This window comes from Cornus florida, unplaced genomic scaffold (genome assembly GCF_030987335.1).
Source record: "Cornus florida cultivar Cherokee Brave unplaced genomic scaffold, ASM3098733v1 CherokeeBrave_3.0.0_Hap2_Chr09, whole genome shotgun sequence".
NCBI lineage: Eukaryota > Viridiplantae > Streptophyta > Magnoliopsida > Cornales > Cornaceae > Cornus > Cornus florida.
The window spans coordinates 69,422,359-69,443,895 of record NW_026775579.1 but is presented as its reverse complement, the minus strand read 5'-3'; the positions used below and the strand labels follow the sequence as shown (position 1 = coordinate 69,443,895).

General features: G+C 33.3%; 1 pseudogene; it reads right to left on the bottom strand.

Moving 5' to 3' along the window:
• Positions 1-7,008: 7,008 nt before the first annotated feature.
• On the bottom strand, positions 7,009-20,963 carry LOC132274250 (putative laccase-9; annotated as a pseudogene).
• Between the last annotated feature and the right edge of the window lie 574 nt (positions 20,964-21,537).

The window sequence follows — 21,537 nt, the reverse complement described above, 5'->3', positions numbered from 1 at the left end:
CGATGGAAAAACCTCTGGCCTAAACTCTTCATGGCGCGGATCTAAGTGAACGTTTTCTTCTTGTTCGCCCCGATAAGCAACATTTGGCAGCAGAATTCTCTCTCCTGTTAGAGGCGGTCATGGAACTGTCGAAGCATCTCGTCGTTCCATTCCGGTTCTCAATTCTGTATTTTCTCTTCTTAGAGCCTCAATCATGCTCATCAATTCGTCAAGCTTTGCGTGTTATTCATTTTCTTATGGATAAGAACTCTCACCTCCTATCATCGTTCCTGATCAAAGCAAAGTCATCAACCGAGAGATCTTAACCAGATCCGAACTCTACTATCGTAAACGTACCAGATCTGGCCTTTGCCTGGCCGAATTCCAACCTTCGCCGGCTAAATCTAAATATTTTCCGCAGTGAATTCGTCGAATCTAGCCTTCATCAATCAGGATCAAACCTCTGCAAAACAAATTATGATCTTCTCAAGTTTGAGTCCAATTTCCAGAAATCAAGTTTCAACTTCGCAGATCAATCTTGATCCTCCGAAAGAATGATCAATTTGCTTGCAACGTACTCAAGGATTAACTGGATCTTTCATTCGGTTCCAACAGACGGCGCCATTGAAGATGCAATGAACAAACTCTCTCGATTTAGAAAAATAAGTCTTTACACTTCAAATATCTCTACCCCTTTTTTCCTCTCTTTTCATTCTATTTATAGACTTTTACAATTGTTCTAAAAGCTTCTTCTTCAGTACTCCATGTTGGACCAATCCTTTAGACACCTCTTGGACATCAACCTATTTCCTTTGCTTTGAGATTGGGCTTAAGGATTGTCTCAGTGGACACTGGGCTTGATGGGTGGTTATCCGATAGGGCCAAGTGTTCTTTCTAGATCCAATCTTTAGTAATACAGGTCGTGGCCTAGGCCATTCTTGGTATCTTCAGCTTGAGATGAGGAAAGTCTCTGTGATTTTCATTCCGGTTGGTGGGATTTCTTCCGACAATGGTTTCCATGCTCAAAAACTTGGTGTCATCTCTCTAACTCTACTTTACTGTTATTATTTTTGTAGTTATGGATGTGCAATTCTTTACTGCTGTGGGTAATTAATTCAATCACAAAAATTGGGCAAGTTAACCTATTCACTCTTTTAGGTGTATTGTTTTCAACTATAAATCAAACATAACAACTTACGCATTAGTCATATTTTGGACGGACTCTAGTTGGGCCCCCATGAGTTATAAGCCATCTTGTTGAGGTTCCGTGATGTAATCATGCAGTATCTAAAACTAGAACATTTTTGTGTATCTTTCATTTCAAAGCACCATACCATTCACTCCCAAACCGTACATAAACATTAATAAAATGTTATTATAAATGAGCAGTGATTTAAAAAAAAAAAAATTACTTTCATAAATTCTCTTTCTTTCTTTAATATTAAATAAAGTCTATATAAATTTTAAAATCTATTAATGGACTCTTTCTCTCTCTAAGTGTCTTACTGTGGAGAGTGAAAGTGAAGTAAAAGAAAAGAAAATCAAGTTTCCATCATACATTTGGTTAGTAAGAAAATTGTGAAAAAATATTATTTTGTTAGTTTGGATAGAATGAAAAAGAAAAGAAAATGATTCTGTTTACCATAATATCCTTCTAGTTTCAAATACTTATAAAATAAATAAATTTACGTTATAATACACTTTATATTTAATGGTCTATTTTAGTAAATAAATAGTAAAATATTGATTATTAATTATTTAATTAATTATTTCTTTAATTTTTTATTTGTTTGTCGCGGTTTCAAGTTCAATGTCATCAACTGAGGACTGTCATATGTAGGTTATTGTTGTTATTCAATATTAATTTATAAGCTGAGAAATAGTTAAGTGTTTGATTTTCAGGTGGATGTCATTCATTGAAGATACAGTTTTGATCTGGTAACGAAAACTTAACTCGTAAACAACAACGTACTCTAACTTGGAGTAGAATAGGAAACTAACATATAAAAAGAATAGCAAGAAAGTAAAATTTTTCTATACTTTATGCGACAAACGTTTTGGAAAAAATCATGAGATGCGGAAATTCTATTTTCCTCAAAATTTCACTTTCTGTCTCACCAAACTCTCAAAAGAATTTAAAAAATTTTATATCTTTTCCTTTCTCGTTAGTTCACATTAACCAAACAAAGCCTAAATCTATATATAATAATTTTAAAAATAATGTACTTATTGAGTGCTTTGAATTCCATAAATAATGTGTTAAAATGATGGATTGAATGTGTTAATTAATTTCAAAATTAAATATTGTGTTAGAAATGACAATACGAAAGATAGAAAAACATATAGTATAATTTTTTACAGTTTACATAGATTCAACGCATTTAATATTAAAGAGAAAATATTAATTATTTCATAAATATAAAACTTAAATTCAACACACTTAACTTATCATTTCACCACATTCAGTGAGTTAACTTGTCTCTTTACTATTGTCATTTCAATGCATTATTTAAATATTTATAGATTTGTTATATGTTTAAAAATATATATTTTCGACAATTCGTTAAATATATATGTGTGTGTGTGTATTGTTGGAACTTAATTGGAAGATGTGCCCCGTTCACGTGATACTACTCCGCTTTCAACACCGTGTTTTATGCTTTTTCACAATATTCTTCTCGGCCTTGGAATTTAATTGGATCTTTCATCTTTGGCTCATCTTCAAAGTTAACAACATTTATCAGTATTATAAAGACTCACACACACACGCATATATGTATATGCGTGTATATATATTACAATCACACAATATATAAGCTAAATGAGTTCAGTTAGGTGGATTTTAATTTTGATGATGGTCTGGGCTGACTCGTAGATACAAGTTTTAATTAGGTGGTCACGTGGTGAATAGGTACGCGAAGAAGGTATATATATATATATATATATATATATTCAAGCAATTATATACCATATGATCTTGAATATTGTATGGTGTTGGACGTTGTCAACGTGCCATTACTACGTTCTTTCAATATGAAACCACGTGCAACGTACCATATAATAGTAAGTTTTTAATGTTTTTGCTATTTTCGCAATATATATCATAAATTGTTATTTCTACACCGTTGGATGAAAAAGTTCAATGCGTTCATGTGCACATGTAATTAGGACGTACACTGACGTCCTTTCGTTTCTTCAGGCCAATTATGTTGTGCTATGTCAGGTATACAATTTAAGAAACGATATGATATGAATGTGACAAGATAATAACAAAATATATTATTATATATATAAAGTACTACTTTTTACTAATTTTATTAATACAGATCATAATGAAATTATTAATTTAGGGTTTAGAGTTAAATATATATTTTTAATTTTATATTTTTTTTTAATTAATCGAAACAAGCCGAAAGAAAGTAGTCTCAAATTGGGCCATCCAAAGATAATTTCTTTAATTTTATATTATATATTTTTAATTAATTTTATATTATTTTTTAATTAATATACTTGGTGGAAGATAAAAAACTTGAATTAGAAGAAATGATACAAGTCGAAAGAAATTAGTTTCAAATTGGGCCATCGTCTAATTTTAATGTTTTCCGGCCCCCAAACTGCTCCATACCCCTGTGGCCCATTGAATTTCTTACTAATAATCTTTCTTTTGGCCCATTTAATTTCCTAGTCCATCCTTCCTTTTGGGCTATCCAAGGTACTTGTCCTAATTGAAAAGTCCATAAATGCATCTTTGTGTAATTCATTTTAAATTTTTTTAACAATTTATATTGTTTTTTTTCCTAAATAACAATTTATATTGTTAACACACACACACACACACACATAAAAATTTAAAAGAATAACTTGATAATTTAAAGAGTGAACAATAATTTAAAGAGTGAACAATGCATTTGTTATATGTTCCTTTCAAAATTTTTACTATAACGGAGTATGTAAAAACAAAAAATCTGGTGGACTCGAACTCTTACCTTCTACTTTAAAAAGTACTCTCTCCGTCGCAATTTAAGTGTCACTTATGGGTAGTAGTAATTTTTAAAGGGACATGTGGAACATACATTGTTTGCCTCAAAAATTACTAACTTACCCTTTTGAAGTTTTGAATATTGAAGTTTGGAATTTTAAACTCAAAGGAATAGAAAGATGTGAAATATAATGTTTAAAAAAGGAAAGTGAACTATTATTTTGGGACAGATAAAAAAAAAAAACATGACACTTATTTTGGAACGGAAGGAATAGAACATATACGATTAGGCTACACAACTTTTGATTATTAAATACTTAAATAGAAAAATTAAATTTTAGTTATTAAAATAAAAATAATAGCTTGAAGCCTTGAAAGTAACCTCAGAGTTACAAAAAGATGAATAGTATCAATCATGGTATGAATTCTATAAAAAAAATTCAATTTTTGTGGGACAAGTTCAATATTCTATCATAATCCGAATGAATATTTACTTTCTATTAGGGTACATATTGAAAGTATATATATTACCTCTCATTTCCTTCTTTTCCTTTTGACATGAAAAAAGAGGAAGACTTTCTTGTACCTTTCATACTTTGTTATTTGTGTCTTCAATCAATTATATTATATCACATAAGTAAAAGTGTTTTATTTTAGTAAATCATATCACTAGTATTAAGATGTCACTACTTCAACGGCGAATTGCAAAAAAATCCCCTCGACTATCACTCATTGCAAATAACCTCCCTTATGAATACTTTTAGCAATAAACCCCCTCAACTATACTGAGGGTGATATTTTAACTTAACACCGTATAATGATTTTTTGAAAAAAAAAATTGGACCAAATTACTCCTCAAGGGCCTCAACATTGTGGATTGGGTCATTATTCAGTCCTCCATTAAATCCAGTGAACACAAAATTATTATTATTATTATTATTATTATTTTTTTTTTTTTTTGGGAATATTTAGTTTCGGATAAGCCCGTTTCGGGGTCTGAAGAAGATTGATTGATGTTCTTTTTTGGTTTTTCTCATCTCTGAAGAAGATTGATTGATATTCACTCACAATTTAGAGACACCTGTTGTTCATCAACAATCCGCAAAGGCAGGACCAACGCTGAGCATCATGACCAAGAATTGAGTTGGGTTTTATTTAATAATTTTTTCCTGAATTTACACTTTTACACCATGGATTTTCTCCAATGCCAATCCAAAAATACAGTCGTTCGATCTCTTCATTGGAAGATGGGAGTCAAAAAATTTGTTTCTATTTGACGGGTGGAAGAAAACAAACTTTGGGAACTATGCTTTATTTCTGTTAATATTTGTCATGGCAAATGGATTTTAGCCTTAACGAATTAATAAAATTATGTAAATTCAGGAAAAAAAATTATTAAATAAAGATGATTTTATGACATGTGATTTGAATAACATTTTGATGAGTCATACTCTACCTCACCTGAACAAGAAGAACTAGTCCACACACTCATATTCTGAGATTTCAAGACCCAAATATACTTCTTTGTACCCTTCTTTTTAGAATTATTCCAATCAAAACGGCTCATACAAACTCTGTCTCTCTCTCTCTCTATATATATATATATTTATATTTATATCCAGAATTTGAAATGCAGCGAAGTCTGCGAATTTTCTGGGTATTGGAACAGGTCGGAGAATCGCCGTCGATTTGATGGAATCGATGTTACTGTTGTTCTTATTGTACATATCGAGTTGAGGATTCGGTGTACTCGATTTGTTGTTCCTTGAATTCATCTTCTTCTTCGCATCGTAAAAAGTTGGGGAATAGCAAAAACACTATTCATCTCCTTCTTTGCATCTTTAAAAATATATTTCTAGCAAACCTAAAACCTCTCTCCTTTAACTGCTTTATCACCGGATTAATTGGAAGACTGAACAATGACCCATCCACAATGTTTTTGGGGGTAATTTGGTCTAAAAAAATTACCTCAAAAAATCATTACATGATATTAAGTTAAAATACCTTAGTATAGTTGGGAATTTCTTGCTAAATGTATTTAAAAAAAGGGTTTCTTACAAGTGAGTTATAGTCGGAGTTTTTTTTTAGCAATTTGCTCCCGCTTCACCTATTATATTTTATTATATTGGCTATCCCTTTTATTCAACCAAGCCAAAAAAACATAAGGTAGACACATTCCTTTCTCTAACCATACTATCCATCCCTCTCCCTCTCCCTTCTATTCAGTTTTATATTCCTCCCACCAAAGAGAGCATTAGTTTTCACAATTCATGAGCTATATATCTAAACAAAATAGACGTCCCATGTGGACTCCTATTTTAGGACGGGAATAGTATTAAATATAAAACCCCCAAGTGACATAGAAAAACTTATTTACGCTCGTTGCACCATGTAATGAACACATCCAACTCTTTATTACCACGCGTGTAATACATGTACAGGCGTATATATTACATTATTACACAGACGGTCTGAATAGACCTGTTGCACGGTACAACGGGCGCAAACAGATTTTTCTCCCAAGTGACAAAGAGGTAGCTGTGTACAAATGTTAACAAAATTTAACTATCGTTATTTTACATGGTGAACCTAAATGATATTAATTGATTGCTACGACAAACGCAACCAATTAAATCAAAGAACACAAAGATTTACGAAGAAAGAAAAGATAAAACAAGTACATGTACATTAACAGTTGAGAACATTTCAAAGGTATTATAGTAACATTGCTTTCCCTAAATCACAAGATTAGAACCTGCAAAAGTCACAACATGATAATTTTAAGTAATTAATGATCATAATGTTTGGTACAAATATATGTAAATTATCTATGTGAGTAATGAAATTATGAGGTATAAATTGAATGCTATATTTGTCAGTCATCCATAATTTTTTAAAAGCTAAAATAGAAAACTTGTAATATCTGGAGCTCATGCCAGAACAGGTAGACTTCGACCTTCTATGAGAAATTTATTTTGAGCAATATAAAACAAGATATGCACTTTCATACATTCAGAATTTCAGATAAGTAAAACAAAAGCATATAATCAGATACAACTCAAATCAATTTCCTTTTTCTTTTTTTTTCCCTGAGGAAGTACTGTACACACAAATTTCATGTCTGAAAATTAATGAAATTTTATTGAGAAAATGATACAATTCTTTGTGGGCAAATAAAGAATCTTACTCTGATTCAATCTTCATGATGTTCGATGCGAAGGCTTCAAAAAATGTTTTTGTTCACATGGCAATTCTTGTATGTTACATAAGAATTTATTTACTTTCTTTCTGCAACAGTGACTGCATGTAACCAAGCTGAGACTGAGATGTACAAGGAGGCAAATAAGCAGGAGGGCTGCGAACGCTCGTCTCCGGGGTGCCGCCACTTTTCACTATAAAAACAGTGTCCATACCCCAGCTCTGATGCCAGTCGAAATGACAATGCATAAACCAAACTCCTGGAAAATAATTTATGATTTTAGCATATAGATGATACTTAATTTGAATAATGAAGAAAAAATGAATACTAGTCTAAAGTAGTTGTAATTTGGAATAATTGAGCGAGGACCATGTGTTTTCTCATCACTCCGTTATGTGCTAAAATATGAGCTAAGTTTCGACAAATTTGTGTGCTTCTGATTGATCAGGCCATATTTGTACAGGGCAAGATTTTCAGCTCAATTTCAAACCTACCAAAAATGAGATCTTTGAAGTTGAAGAATATACCAGGATTACTAGCTTTGAATCTGATGGCTGCCCAACCATTTTTAGGAACTGCAACTGTGTTAGCTTCAGGTGGATCTTTCAAATTATAAGTCAGCGGATCAGTGACATTGTTGAAATTTCCTCGACCGGACCCAACTACATAGAATCTAAAGCCATGCAAATGTATTGGATGATTCTCTCCTACGGTCATCACATTTGTCCCTTGGAACACTATCTCCACTGTTTCATTATAATTCAGCACCTTCACCTTGGTCCCCTGGAGCGATAGCGTAACATTGTCCGTCATCAAACCGTCTGATGTGAAGTTATAGAAGTGTAGTGGCTTGTTCGGGAAATCAGTATCGTAGTACCCAGTCAAGTTCCTACATTGCGAAATAACATCATTTTCAGTCGAAGTTACAAAAGATTCATGGTGAGGAGCAGATAAATGCATCTCTATGATATGATAAGTTAATAAAGGTGTCATTTTTTCTAAAATAAAATGAATGTTTAAAATTGGAAAATAGAAAGAAAGATTACCAATAGTACGCTTGTAATATATCCACCGATGGATCTGCGAAAGTAATGTTGTTCAAGGCTGCAGCAAGCCGATTCCCATTCGGTCCAGCACGAGTCATTTGGGCAACTTAACATGTTAATAGACAGCACGACAAACATTCGAGTTGTGACATTCACAGGCACGCCTATTGGGTGATCAGGACTTGCTAAGCTCCTTGTTTCATTCCAAAAATATGTCGCTGCATCTATGTCAAAGAAGTTTGGAATACCATTTGGGTAGGAAGGAATTGATGCATTGTAATAGCCTCTGTACTCAAAAACTGCTGAAGAACTACTTATGTTTAAGTCATCGACGTTATCATCCATGTAAGGGCTTGCAATCATGTAATACTTTCCTAGAGTTTGGTTTGCTGTGACCAGGATGTCCATTGTTTGCCCTGGGGTTATCAACAAATAGCTACTGGTTATGGGTTTGATGTAGGACGCATCCCAACCAACAACTGTGAGGTTGTGGTCTGCGATGGAAAAGAAGAAGTCTTTGTTCATGGCAGCATTTACTAATCGGAGAAGATATGTCTTGCCGTAATCAACCTGCATGTGGAATGTTGATTCTGCAATGCAAACATAATAAATATCACAAGTTTAGAAGTGTGATAGCAGAGTTAAAAAAAATGTAGAACTTTCTACGAGGATTTTAACATAACATACCATTTCAGCATGGATAAAAATCTCCTGGTTGACCATTAATGACATATGCGTTTGATGACTGGATCAGACCACCATATTCGAGGGCATAATCCATCAGTGCCATTACATCATCCATATACCATGAAGCTGCAAAAAAAGTTAAAAGAGCAGGTAGCCCAACAGGAATATAATATGTATGTATGTATAACGAGCCTTTATATGTTACTGTCTAATAAAACTTTAAACTTACCTAGTAAAAAGAAAAAAGAAAAAGAACCTTGGTGCTTCAATGGAATCCACCATAATGACCTTTATTAAACAAGATTACCAATAAAACTACCAAAAAATAAAATAAATAAAGACCATAAAAGAAAAAAAGATACAAAAAAATTATTGGGGACAAAAAGGAAAACTAGAAAGAAAAATATGAAGAACAAAATTTTTGCTTTATCAAACACTACTCACCAGGAACCTGTCAAAATTGTCAGAGTATATATATTGCATACTGGTATACATATGAATTATATGTGCATGTGTATATATATGCAACTTATTTAATGCAAATAAGATCCTATCATCCTAATATAAATCAGAGCCCAGATGGCCTTTGTGTGTGTGTGTTTGGGTGATAATTGCCTTTTTTTGGTTATAACTCCACTTTGTAACAAGAAGTAATAAAAAGGAAATAGATTTTTACAAAGACCAATAATCATAATTAAGAATAGCAAAGTGCATCAGTAAAATTATTTACCCAAAAAAAAAGTGCATCAGTAAATTTGAGAATTGTTGGGATTGTAGAATTCAGGTATAAATGAGAGTTTGGGCACAAGAACTACGCATTCACAAAGTGGAAATGAGGATGCTACGTTGGATGCTAAGAGTAACTAGAAGAGAGAACATTAATAATGAATGTGAGTGGGAAACACTAGGCATAGCACCTGTAAATGATAAAATTAGATAAAGAATACTTGGGTGGTATGGCCATATCCAACATTGAGTCGTTGACCTGATAATGCACCGGTTAAAAGAGGAAGAGTTGCTTGCCTAGAAGGTAAACGACAAACAGACCAACCAAAAATTACATGGGATGAAGTAATTGAAAAGATCTAAAAAATATTATGAGAATACACGGTATATAATAGGAACTAATGGAAAAAAGAGAATTCATGTGGCTGACCCCATCCATATGAGATTAAAGGCAAGGATGATGACGACGATGATGAGACAATGGCAAGGTTGCAGACCTCTTCCATGGTGCGTCCTAGTTCATAAATGGGTGGTTTTAGGGATCCACATACAGACAAGATAGTTGCTGTAGGATTCTTTCATATTTGAGTAATTTGGACGTAAACACCATTTTCAATCATTAGATTGAGAAAAATCATAAAGGTAGCCATCTAAACTCGAAACCTTTTATCTCATATCTATTAGTTATTAATTCTGTCAATTTACCCGTTTCACCGGTAAGCCAACAACTTATAAGAAGATGAACAAAGAAAAATTATCCACTTTTTATTTTACTCATTACATCAGAAAATAAATTTTATTTTATTTTTGCCTTTCCACCCCAGGGCCCAGGTATATGCTCTCCTCTTTCTTCAGTCTTGTCCATTTCATCTCCTCTCTCTTTCTTCCCCTTCCATTTTCACTTACTCTCATTATATCTCCTTCTTACTTCATTTTCTTTTTTTTCTTTTTTTTTTTGACTTTCCATTCTCTATAACTTTTCCGGTTTTGATTTTTGGCAGGCTCGTCAATTGATTCAGCCCCATGACTTCTATTTTTTTTTTCCCTAGTTGGTACTCACACACACGTGTCTCTTTTGAGACTTGAACTCCTAACTTCTATGGATTCTGGCAAAAAAGAATCAGCAATCAGTTCCTTTATTCAGATCCATGGATATCACCATTATCCATTGACTCCATCATAAACAGCTTCACCGACGATAACTCATGAGAGGCCAAGACACAACAATCTAAAGTAGTTCTTTTTGCTCACCCTAACATTTACCCTATGAATACTGATGCCCAAGATTCAGTTCCCATCTCAGCTCCAGACTTTACCAAGCTCACTCAATTCCTTCTTTATCCAATCTATTATATTTTATTTTATTATTGATAAGTAATTAGTTTATTTTATTTTAAGTAATGCTTTTATGTTTTTTATACTATTATATTTTTAAATATAACAGTATTTTCTTTGTCATTTTTGGGTTTGATTGAAGTGAATATGTGCTATTGATTAATTTGATTCCTTTTGGTTACTAGAGGAGCCAAAAATTAAAGAAAATTACATGATGAATAACTGTTTCTAATTTGGTGGTGGTTTTTCAAAAAAAAAAAAAAAGGCAGGATTAATAAAAGGTTTTGAGTTTACATGGTTACCTTTATGATTTTTCTGAAGAATGCATTGAATATTTATTTTGACCAAAGTCCATGAATTAAATTGGTCGAGAAAATAGCCAAAAAATGGAAAGATAGTGAGTTGGAGAAATCAGAATTAAGAGAAAGAAAAGGGAAAGAACGAAAATGGAAGCTGTTAACTTACTTGTATAACTGAAGTATCTCACACTCCACTTGGTCTTTCGAAAATGATATTGTCCTTTAAAAGCACTCTACACTTCACAATTATCCCCAAAAGTACGTTTCCACTCTACTTTAGAGAAGTAATTGTCACTTCCTTTACCAAGAAACTCAAATGAAACGCAAGTGTAGAATAAAGTTCATAATTACTCTCACCATTCACTTGGTGTTTCCACCAAAAAAAACCCTTCTTTGGTAGTTGGTACAGTGAAATATGACATACTATAGGCTATAGTATTATATATTTCATTAATATATTATTAAAGAAAGTAAAGAAACCTCATTCTCAACTTTGTCCATCTTCATTGCTTGAACTTCCAAAAAATACTTTGTCCATCTTCTTCAACCTAGAGGAAAAATAAAGAATTTTAAAAAAATTGTCAATCAGCGCTTTATTTCTTTGCATTTAGTCATACTGATTGACTGATTGTAGTTCATGGTAAGTTGCTTTTTTCATTTTGTTAATCTTCTCAATCATCAGGTGGGCCTTCTTGTATTTGCTCCTTCTTTCTTAACTAGCACAAACACGGACACGAGACACTTACACAACACCACATGGAAACATTAACAGGTCAAATCTTTAAAAAGTAGGACATGGACAAGGTTACATATAAATATAAAGTTCAATCTAATATATTTTTATTGAAGGCATATATAGAACTGTAATTAATTTTTAATTTTTATATTATTGAGTTACATTTAGAAGATGATACTATGCGAATATGGTAAAGATTATTACATTATACATGTTACTACTTTCTTATTTTGTAATTCCAATGATATTTTTGTCCTATATGTGTGTGTATGTTTGTGAAAAACTGACATTGCATGTTTGTAACAATATGTGTGTGTGTGTGTGTGTGTGTGTGTGTGACAATTTTTCTTAAGAACAAAAAAATTAGACACCTTGAGGTGTGTTCATTGTTTCCAAAATTGTCAAACACAACTACATAATCTTAATTGTGTTTGTGTTATATAAGACTTATGTTGGAGAGTGTCTAGAATGTGTTTGCCAAGCATTCGGAATGTATAGCCAAGAATCGGAGATGTGTCAATTAAGTATCCAAAATAATGAAATTTATTTTTAAATTATGAAGTGTCAAAAACCTGTCTTAAGAGTGTTTGTGAAGTGTAGATTTCCGATATGGACACGACTTTTTTGTAAAATTGTCTAATTATAACATGGACACAACACCTTTGTATAAATTCAGTTCTTTTTAGAGACATAAAACGGGAGAGACAAAATGTTTTTTGCATTTCACTACCCTAGTTCATCGCCAATCTAGTACCCAAGCACCATCAGGCACCATTTATACACAAACTGAACCCTATTGAACCACCATCAACCAAAACCCATCACCTTAAGCTCCCGAGCTGTTCACTGCAATCAAAATTGAGACTATCTCAACAGCCATCACTGGACCGCTATAAAGCAATATCACTGAAGCTCCAACTAGCATAATCCCTTGTCAACATCAATCTAAATAGCCAATTGGTTAGAGTTGGATGAGAGGTTGGACCAATCGTGACATTGGTCACAAATTCCTCTGATCTCAAGGATTTCATAGTTAAGTTGGGGATGGTTGTTAAGATGAGATTTGTGTTTGTGGAGATGTAAACCATTAAAGCATGTACATACACATGTATATATAACCTCATTACAATATATATATATATGTATGTATGTATGTATGTATATATGTATATATATATGTATGTATGTATGTATACAAATAATTTGTGTTTCTTTGTACAAAAATGGACCTCTCAGCTCAGTATCAAACATGATATATCCATCATGTATAGATCAAAGGCAAATTAGTAATTTATTTCTTATTAACATTTATTGATTTTTCAAAAGTAACATAACAAGACAATGGTAAAACCATAATTTATACATGTAAAACAATTTTAGACAAACTCTAACAGAGCAAGACAAGGGTAAAACCTAAATTTACACATGTAAAACCATTTTAGACAAACTCTAACAGAGGAAGTCAGTATAATATAACACAAAATTGCTAATGTTAATTGGCTTCGGGTACTTGTATCAGGTGCGGGTATGTGTTTAAGTGTCAAACATCCTTCATCGCGAATTTTAGAAATGGAAACTCGACTTGAAATGAGTTAAAATCTTGGATATGGGTACATTGACGTGTTTTGTAAACTTAAAAACACAACGGACTACATAAAAATGTTAATGTATCATACTATTATTTTTTGAATTATTCAATAATAATTTAAATCAAATGAAACTAAATGAAATATAATTAATAAGAGAGATTTCACCTATCTCAAAAGTAGCGAATTATTCTTGGCTATAAAATTTGACTAGACCTTCTTCTTCTGTCATTATAATTAAAGGATCTTGGTGTTCGCTTTAGGTATGTGTGTCGAACCATTTTCCAGACCAATGTAGTTTTTAACTTTTTAATTGTTATTGTTTTATAAATAACTATTAAGAGGAAACTTTAGAAACATGTAAATACTAAAGAGAATAATGTGCATTGTACAATGCAAGCTATTCCACCCCAATTAGGTCTAGTGCGATGTCGGAGAAGAAAATAAAAATGAATTGCAGGGTAACTCATACATAAGAGTAAATTATAGGTGCAATGTAGAAGGTATGAACCACCATGATTTATGCTACGTTTGGTAGGCCAGAGGGAAGGGAGGAGGTGAGAAACAAGAAATGATGCTTCTATTGTTTGGTAGAAAGGAGAGGGAGAGGAAGATGGGAGTGGATTTGGGAGGATGGATGAAGCATCACTCTGATTCCACCAATTTGTTTTGATACAAAATTTATGATTTGTTTGGTAGGAGGGAAGGATGAGGGGAGCAGGGAAGATAGGAGGGGTAGAACAAGGCTTCATCGTTGGTAAGAGGGAGAGCTGGAGGGAAAGGAAGGACGGAGAGATGGCTCATCTCTCTTAGCCCACCAATTTGCTTCCATCCAAAAGTGGGGAGGAAGAGGAGAAAGAAAAATAAAAAGTTGGTAGATAAATTTCAAAAGACGTCCATACCCTCATTTTAATGTTTTTGATTTATATATTTAAGGTTATATTAATAAAATAATAATAGCATCTACTTACTTTTCCCAGGGATGATATCCATCCCTTCCCCATGGGTGCCTCATCCATCTCTCCACCTCTACCTTCCATCCAATTTACTATCCCTACTACCAAGCAGGGCATTAAAGAGAAAGAGGAGGGGAGTGGGAAGGATATCTATGGATAAAATTGAAAGAATATTACTGACTTTATTTTATTTAATTTTTTTCCCAGTTGAAACTCACACACCACCTGCCCCTATAAGAACTTGAACCAACCTACTTCTCTATGGATGACTCTTTCAACCCTCCTTAGTCCTTCCTTCCATTCCATCCACTTTTCTTCCCTCCTACCAAACAAACTATGAAGCATTGGCACTAGGTCCATTTTTGAAAAATTGTATGTCACTAATGCGAACAGGTAGAGTCAATGTTTAATCAATATAACTTCAAGAATTCAAATCATCCCTTGCCAACATTTTAATTTTGAAAGGTTTGCTAAACTTTTTCTCATCAACTAAAATTGATGGTCAAAAATCAGTATTCATATATCATTAGGGAATGACTAAGCTACCATGCAATGTGTGATGGAAACATTCACATACCAAATACGATAACTTGTTCTTCATCAGGCTCTAGAAATGGATAAACGGTCCCAATAGCGGGGTATACAATGATGGCGCCATGAACCGTGGCCCGTGTCCATTCACTATGGGCGTGCCACCATATTGTTCCTTCTTCAGAAGAAAATATATTCTCATAAGTGAAGTTAGTACCAGGAGGAATTGGACATTGTGTGATATGCTCAGGCCCATCAAACCATGGATTTCTTGGTTGCCTCACTCCATGCCTGAGATCAATAAAACAATTACTAAAGAAAACAATAACAAAAGTTAAAAATAAATATATAAATAATCAAACAATTTAGTAATTCATATATCACTTTAAAGTGCTCGACTTTTTTCTTTTTTCCCACATTGTTCAGTGTTCACAATCAAATAAAGGAAATGAATTGCCACTTCAAACTGTTCATTCGTACAGTTGCACCTTATAGTATCTTATATGTGCATAATCATACATAAACACATACACACAGATTGAGATAGAGAAAGAGTTTACCAGTGAACAGTAATACCATAGTCTCCTTCATTGTATACATTTATATATGCTGTATCGCCCTTGTGAACGCGAATAGCGGGGCCTGGAAAACTGTCATTTACTGTCAACATGCTCTTTGTGCTACATAGCCTTGTAAAATTACTCTCCTTTATCTGCAACCACAATTCCAAAATACCAAGAAAACCCAATAATTGCAAAACATATTTCCTCTCAATTTGACATTCTTCACATCAAATTACAAGGACAACAGACCTTTTAGGGTTTTGTTTGGCGGCATGGAATTGGAATTGGAATTGGAATTGGAGACCCCAATTCCAAATCCACTGTCTGGATCCATAATTCTCATCTGGATTTGGAACTCAACCCAAAATCAACACACTCCAATTCGTCTCCAATTGTTTGTGGAATTTTCAAATTTTGAAACAGATATGATCAAGATAGTCCGATTGGGATTGAGCTGTAGATGAGGATTCTGGGTTCTGGAGCTTGGGTGTGGATAGGACGATGTCATTTCTAGGGTTTCCAGATGTTAACCTCTTGAAGCTAAAAACTCTCTCTCGAGATTCTCCTCACTTTGTGTTTGTTGCCTTTGAGTGCTTTCACACACACAGGACTGACTCGAAATTGGTGAACAAAAGCCCTTCAAAAGCACAGGCCCAAGAGTAGAATCAAAATCCTCATTTGTAATTTCTTGCTTTCTCTCACTTGTAACTTCACCTTACTTTGAAATTTCTAAAAGTGTGAATTTCATTATTATTATAATAGGTGAAATTAGTGAAATTTCAAAATAAATATGGTAAAGTTACACCCAAGAAAGGGACTAGGGTTCATTTCGTGCAATTAGTTCAGTCCAATTTTTCTTAGTCCAATTTTTCTTTGACAACTGTTTTGTCACTTAGTCCTTTCTAAACCATGGTTTATACTTGAGCTTATTTCTTTAACCCAATATTAGGGGGCAATATGACGCAGAAACCCTACAGTCTCTCTCTTGGGCGGGATAGTCTCCCCCAAAACCAACACCAAATATATCCGCCATTAATGAAACACTTTGCAAATGGACTTCCATATTTTCTTTCCAAATATTTTTTTACCAAAATTTGGAATCATTTCTTATGTTTGGACTATCAGATCATCAAACCCAGAAATAAAAATACACCCAAATCCACCTTTGCGGATTTCTCTTCTTTCTCTCAGTTTCTCACTATGCGTTCTTTGAGGTGAAGTGTTACCGATACTTTTAAGAATTCAGAGAGATTTCTATAAAAAAAATTCAAATCTAGGGTTTAGTGTGTGTGAGAGGACAATACGCAGAGATTCTAGTGGTGGTGTTGGAAGCTTTGTCAATACGCAGAGATTCTAGTGGTGGTGTTGGAAGCTTTGTTTTATGGAGTATCAGATGAATTTTGTGAGGGTGGATGAACAGTGTAACGACCTACCCCACCACATGGTATGATATTGTCCGTTTGGAGCCTGAGCCCGCGTGATATTGTTCTTGGGCTCTATCCCCAAAGGCCTCATACCAATTAGAGTAATACACCTACATATAAGCACTTCACATTTCCCTTACCTATGCGATGTTGGATTGTGCACCCGTAACTCGCCTAGTGTGATAACTTGTCAGTGTCTCACACCCGTTCACGGCATACACGCCCACAGGGTCATCACAATCTACCCCCCTTGGATGACCCTGTGGGCGAGTGCGAGACACTGACAGGCTACCACATTGGGCGAGTTACGGGTGCACAATCCCACATCGCCTGGGATAAGGGAAATGTAAAGTGCTTATATGTGGTGGTATAACTCCAATTGATATGAACCATTTTGGGGTAAAACCTAAGAGCAAAGTTGTGTGGGCTCAAACCCAAAGCGAATAATATCATATTATGTGGTGGAATAGGTCGTTACAAATGGTATTAGAGTTTGACTTAACTAGAAGTGTGCTGATGGGGACGTCGGGCCTCCAAGGAGGGTGGATCATGGTGACCCTGTGAGCAAGTGTGTTCAAAGCGAACAATATCATACCATGTTGTGGAGTGAGTCATTATAAACAGTGACTGTAATGAGTTTTCAATTTAAATCGATTTTCAGAATTATTTTGGAAGTAGGGTTGGGGGTGAAAAAGTTTTAAATTTTTTTCAAAATGTGTTTAAAAAGCATTCGGTGAAATTTTTAATTTTTGGTTAAAACGTTAGTGATGTTTGGGTTTGTTAACTTAACAATAGAGTGCGACGTGGCAAAACAATGGCCATAGAAATTTGAACTGAACCAACTGAAGAGTGAATTGTATTCAATCCAAGTCACCAAAAAAAAACTGCAAAAAAAGTATCATAGAGGTGCTTTGGCTTGTCACTAGAAATAGAAAGTACAGACAACTGCTTTTAAAAAATTATAAAAAACAGTTTTAATAATAAAAAAAAAAAAAAAAAAAAAAAGTAAAGTGCATTAAACTCCCCTGAACTATTGGGATATGTGCAAAAAATCTCCCTGAACTATAAAAGTTGCAAAAAAAAACCCCCTGAACTATTGAGGGTATGTGCAAGAAACCCACCTGAACTATAAAAGTTGCAAAAAAACCCCCCTGAACTATTAGGGTATGTGCAATTTACCCCCCTGAACTATATATATATTTTTGCAGTTTACCCCATCCGCGCGAATTGATTGACTGAAAGGGACGATGAAGCCGAGGAATTTGTGGCTGGGATCGAAGTAGTAGATGTCGTTTGAGGAGTGTTTGGATAAGCTAAGGAATCTGTTGCTGGGATAGATGGGTCTCCTGTCATAGCTCCATCATAGCCGTTGCACCACCGGGCAGATCCGTCGGCTATATATATCGCACTTCTCTGCACTATTCAGCTCACCTTGCTCGCCGGTCCATTCCACCGTCCATTCCAAGCTCGCCGGCCCATTTTGCCATCTCCATAGTCGAGCACACCGCTGTCCGTGTTTCGAACACACAGTCATCCACAGTTCACCGCCGAGCCCTCTTGAGCTCGCCGCAGCCTCCACAATTCACGCCCGAGTCAACCGAGCTCTCATCATAGCCGAGTCCTCCGCGCACAAGCTGTCATCATCCGAGACCGAGCCATCCCGTCGACCTCGGATTTCTTTGGTATCTTCTCTTTCTCTCTCTAGCTCTCTGTGTTTGGGTTGTGTTGGGTGAAAAACATCTTTGGACAGAAAAAAAAAATGTAAGAAGTGTATAAGTTAAAACGACGCAGTGTGTTATAAGGGTAAACTGGTCTTTCAAAATTTTCGATGCCGGAAGCTGATGTCATGGGGATACATTGCAACAAAATCATAGTTCAGGGGGGTAAACTGCAACAAAATCATAGTTCAGGGGGTTTTTTTTGCAATTTAGGGGGTTTTTTTTTGCAAATGACCAATAGTTCAAGGGGGTAAATTGCAACAAAATCATAGTTCAAGGGGTTTTTTGTAGTTCAGGGGGGTTTCTTGCAAATGACCAATAGTTCAAGGGGGTTTATTGCACTTTACCCTAAAAAAAATTATATATTTTTAACACTATACAATTAAAGTGAGTTTTTGAAAAATGTTTCCAAAAAATTGTCAAATCAAGTATATTTTTGTACTAATTTTTTAATTTTTAGTTTTCATAAAACGAAAAACTATTATATGGAAACTGATCCAAGCATTCCTGTAGCTAAAATTTCTATGAAAAAAAGTACCTAATTCAGGACCCTTGTTGATTTCCATGGGTTCTATTTATTTGTTACATGAACTCAAACTTGTCTAGGTGTGTTGGACTGAATCCTCTCTCTAGTACCTTTATCGTGTAGTACTTGCGATGCAATTTCACTATATTTATTATGAAATTTTATCAAGCAATAAATGTTACCGTCATAAACTTCATCATTTAGAATTTCAACAATTTAAATGATAAATTTTATCATTTTTATGAATTTTCACACCATAAAATTCACCATTTTTGAAAATTTTAAATGATGAAATTTACCATTTTAAAAACTTTTAAATATAGGTGAAATTTTACTATTACAGTGGTTAAATTTACAATTGAAATTTATAGGGAGTATGTATTGGTTTCGAAGGACGTAAATCTTCAATCAGACATAAAGACACCGTTAAATATTTATATTATTATTATTTTTTAATTTTTTAGATGATTTATATTAGATGATTTTCAATATAGATATTTTATTCATTTTAAAATAATAATATAATAAAATTGAGTGTTAATATATATTTTGAGATACACGTCTTATAAGAAATGATAGACATATACCCTATTAAACATATGTCTCTCTTTATATTATTTTTATTTTTATTTATTCTTTTAGATGATTTATTTCAATATATACATTTTACTAATAATATCATAAAATTGAGTGTTAATAAATATTTTTAATTACATGTCTTTTGAAAAAGTGATAAACATATACCAAACATATGTCTCTGTCTGGTTGCTTCAGAAGCTGCAATGTTTTATGTTGATTTTAATATATAATTAAAAAAATTAAAAAAAATACGTTAACATCAATCTTTCACGAACCATTCAAATAAGAAAACAAATACTGGTTTGTGAATGTCAGAACGTAATCTTCTTACATACTATACATATGTGTAATCAAAGGATATAATTAGTGATATTTTTGATTCTCTGATCTTACAAAGCGTAAGGTAAAGAAAATTCGAGTTTTTGTATTGCTGGAGTTATTTGTTGGGACTAAAAAAAATAAAATAAAAAATACTATACTTATGTGTATTAGTGTTACATTACACATAGGTGAAGAGAGAGTTTAATAAACAATTTAAAATGTAAAAGCTGAAAAATATTAAGTAGTTGTGGTAGCAAAATTGTCCTAATTCTGCTTTTAAGGGTTTTCTCTATTTTTTTAGTTTGATATTATTGGAGAGAGTTAAGCCTTTTGCACATATTTTTGAAATTAATTCTCCAAATGTGTATTGAGAGAATGCAATATACATACATATATATAAATAAATAAAAGCACATATATACATACATATATATAGATATGGATCTGTTATTTTTGCACAAAAATGAAAAATAAAAAATAAAATGGTATTTACTAATATACTTACCATAAATTCATAGTAGTGGACATCAGCTTGATCAACCCAAAATAGCATCGAACTCAGAATCAAAAAGCAGAAGCTTTCTAAGAGTAGATCCATCTTGAACCTCTCTCACTACTTCTCAGCTGTTCATATATCCATTTCTAGGTATGTGCTTTTTTTGGTAAAGTTCTATAGATATGCTTTTGACAACTAGTTATACATAGAACTAGTTAGGTGGAGAGTTTCATTTCTAAATATTTCTCAGCTGTTCATATATCCATTTCTAGGTATGTGCTGTTTTTTGGTAAAGTTCTATAGATATGCTTTTGACAACTAGTTATACATAGAACTAGTTAGGTGGAGAGTTTGATTTCTAATTGTTTGATTGAATTATTTTATCCTACCAACACACAATTCAGTCAAAATAGAACATATCAGCCAATTTTTAAATCTGGTTCACAAAAAAACCAGTTTAACTTCTTGAAGTTGCAAATAACCTTCCTAAATTTTAACAATATTTGGTACTAACATTCAATAAATTAGTTGAATTGCATAAGTTGTACTAATGTTCAATTATTTGGACCGACATTCAAAACATATAGGGTAAATTCAAATATTTGGACTCGTACAAAATTTGGTACTAACATTCAAAACTTAAGATGACAAAAGCAATTATTATTGGACAAACTCAATTAACACAGATTTTTTTATAGATTATTACCCGTGCGTGTGTGTGCGCGCGCGTATATATATATATATATATGGTATTATGGACCCATATTTATAATTTGATAGAGTCAAAGTCTCGTAATTTTGAAAAAATAAAGTTAACCAAAATGCTGATATGGACATAAAAAAATACTGTT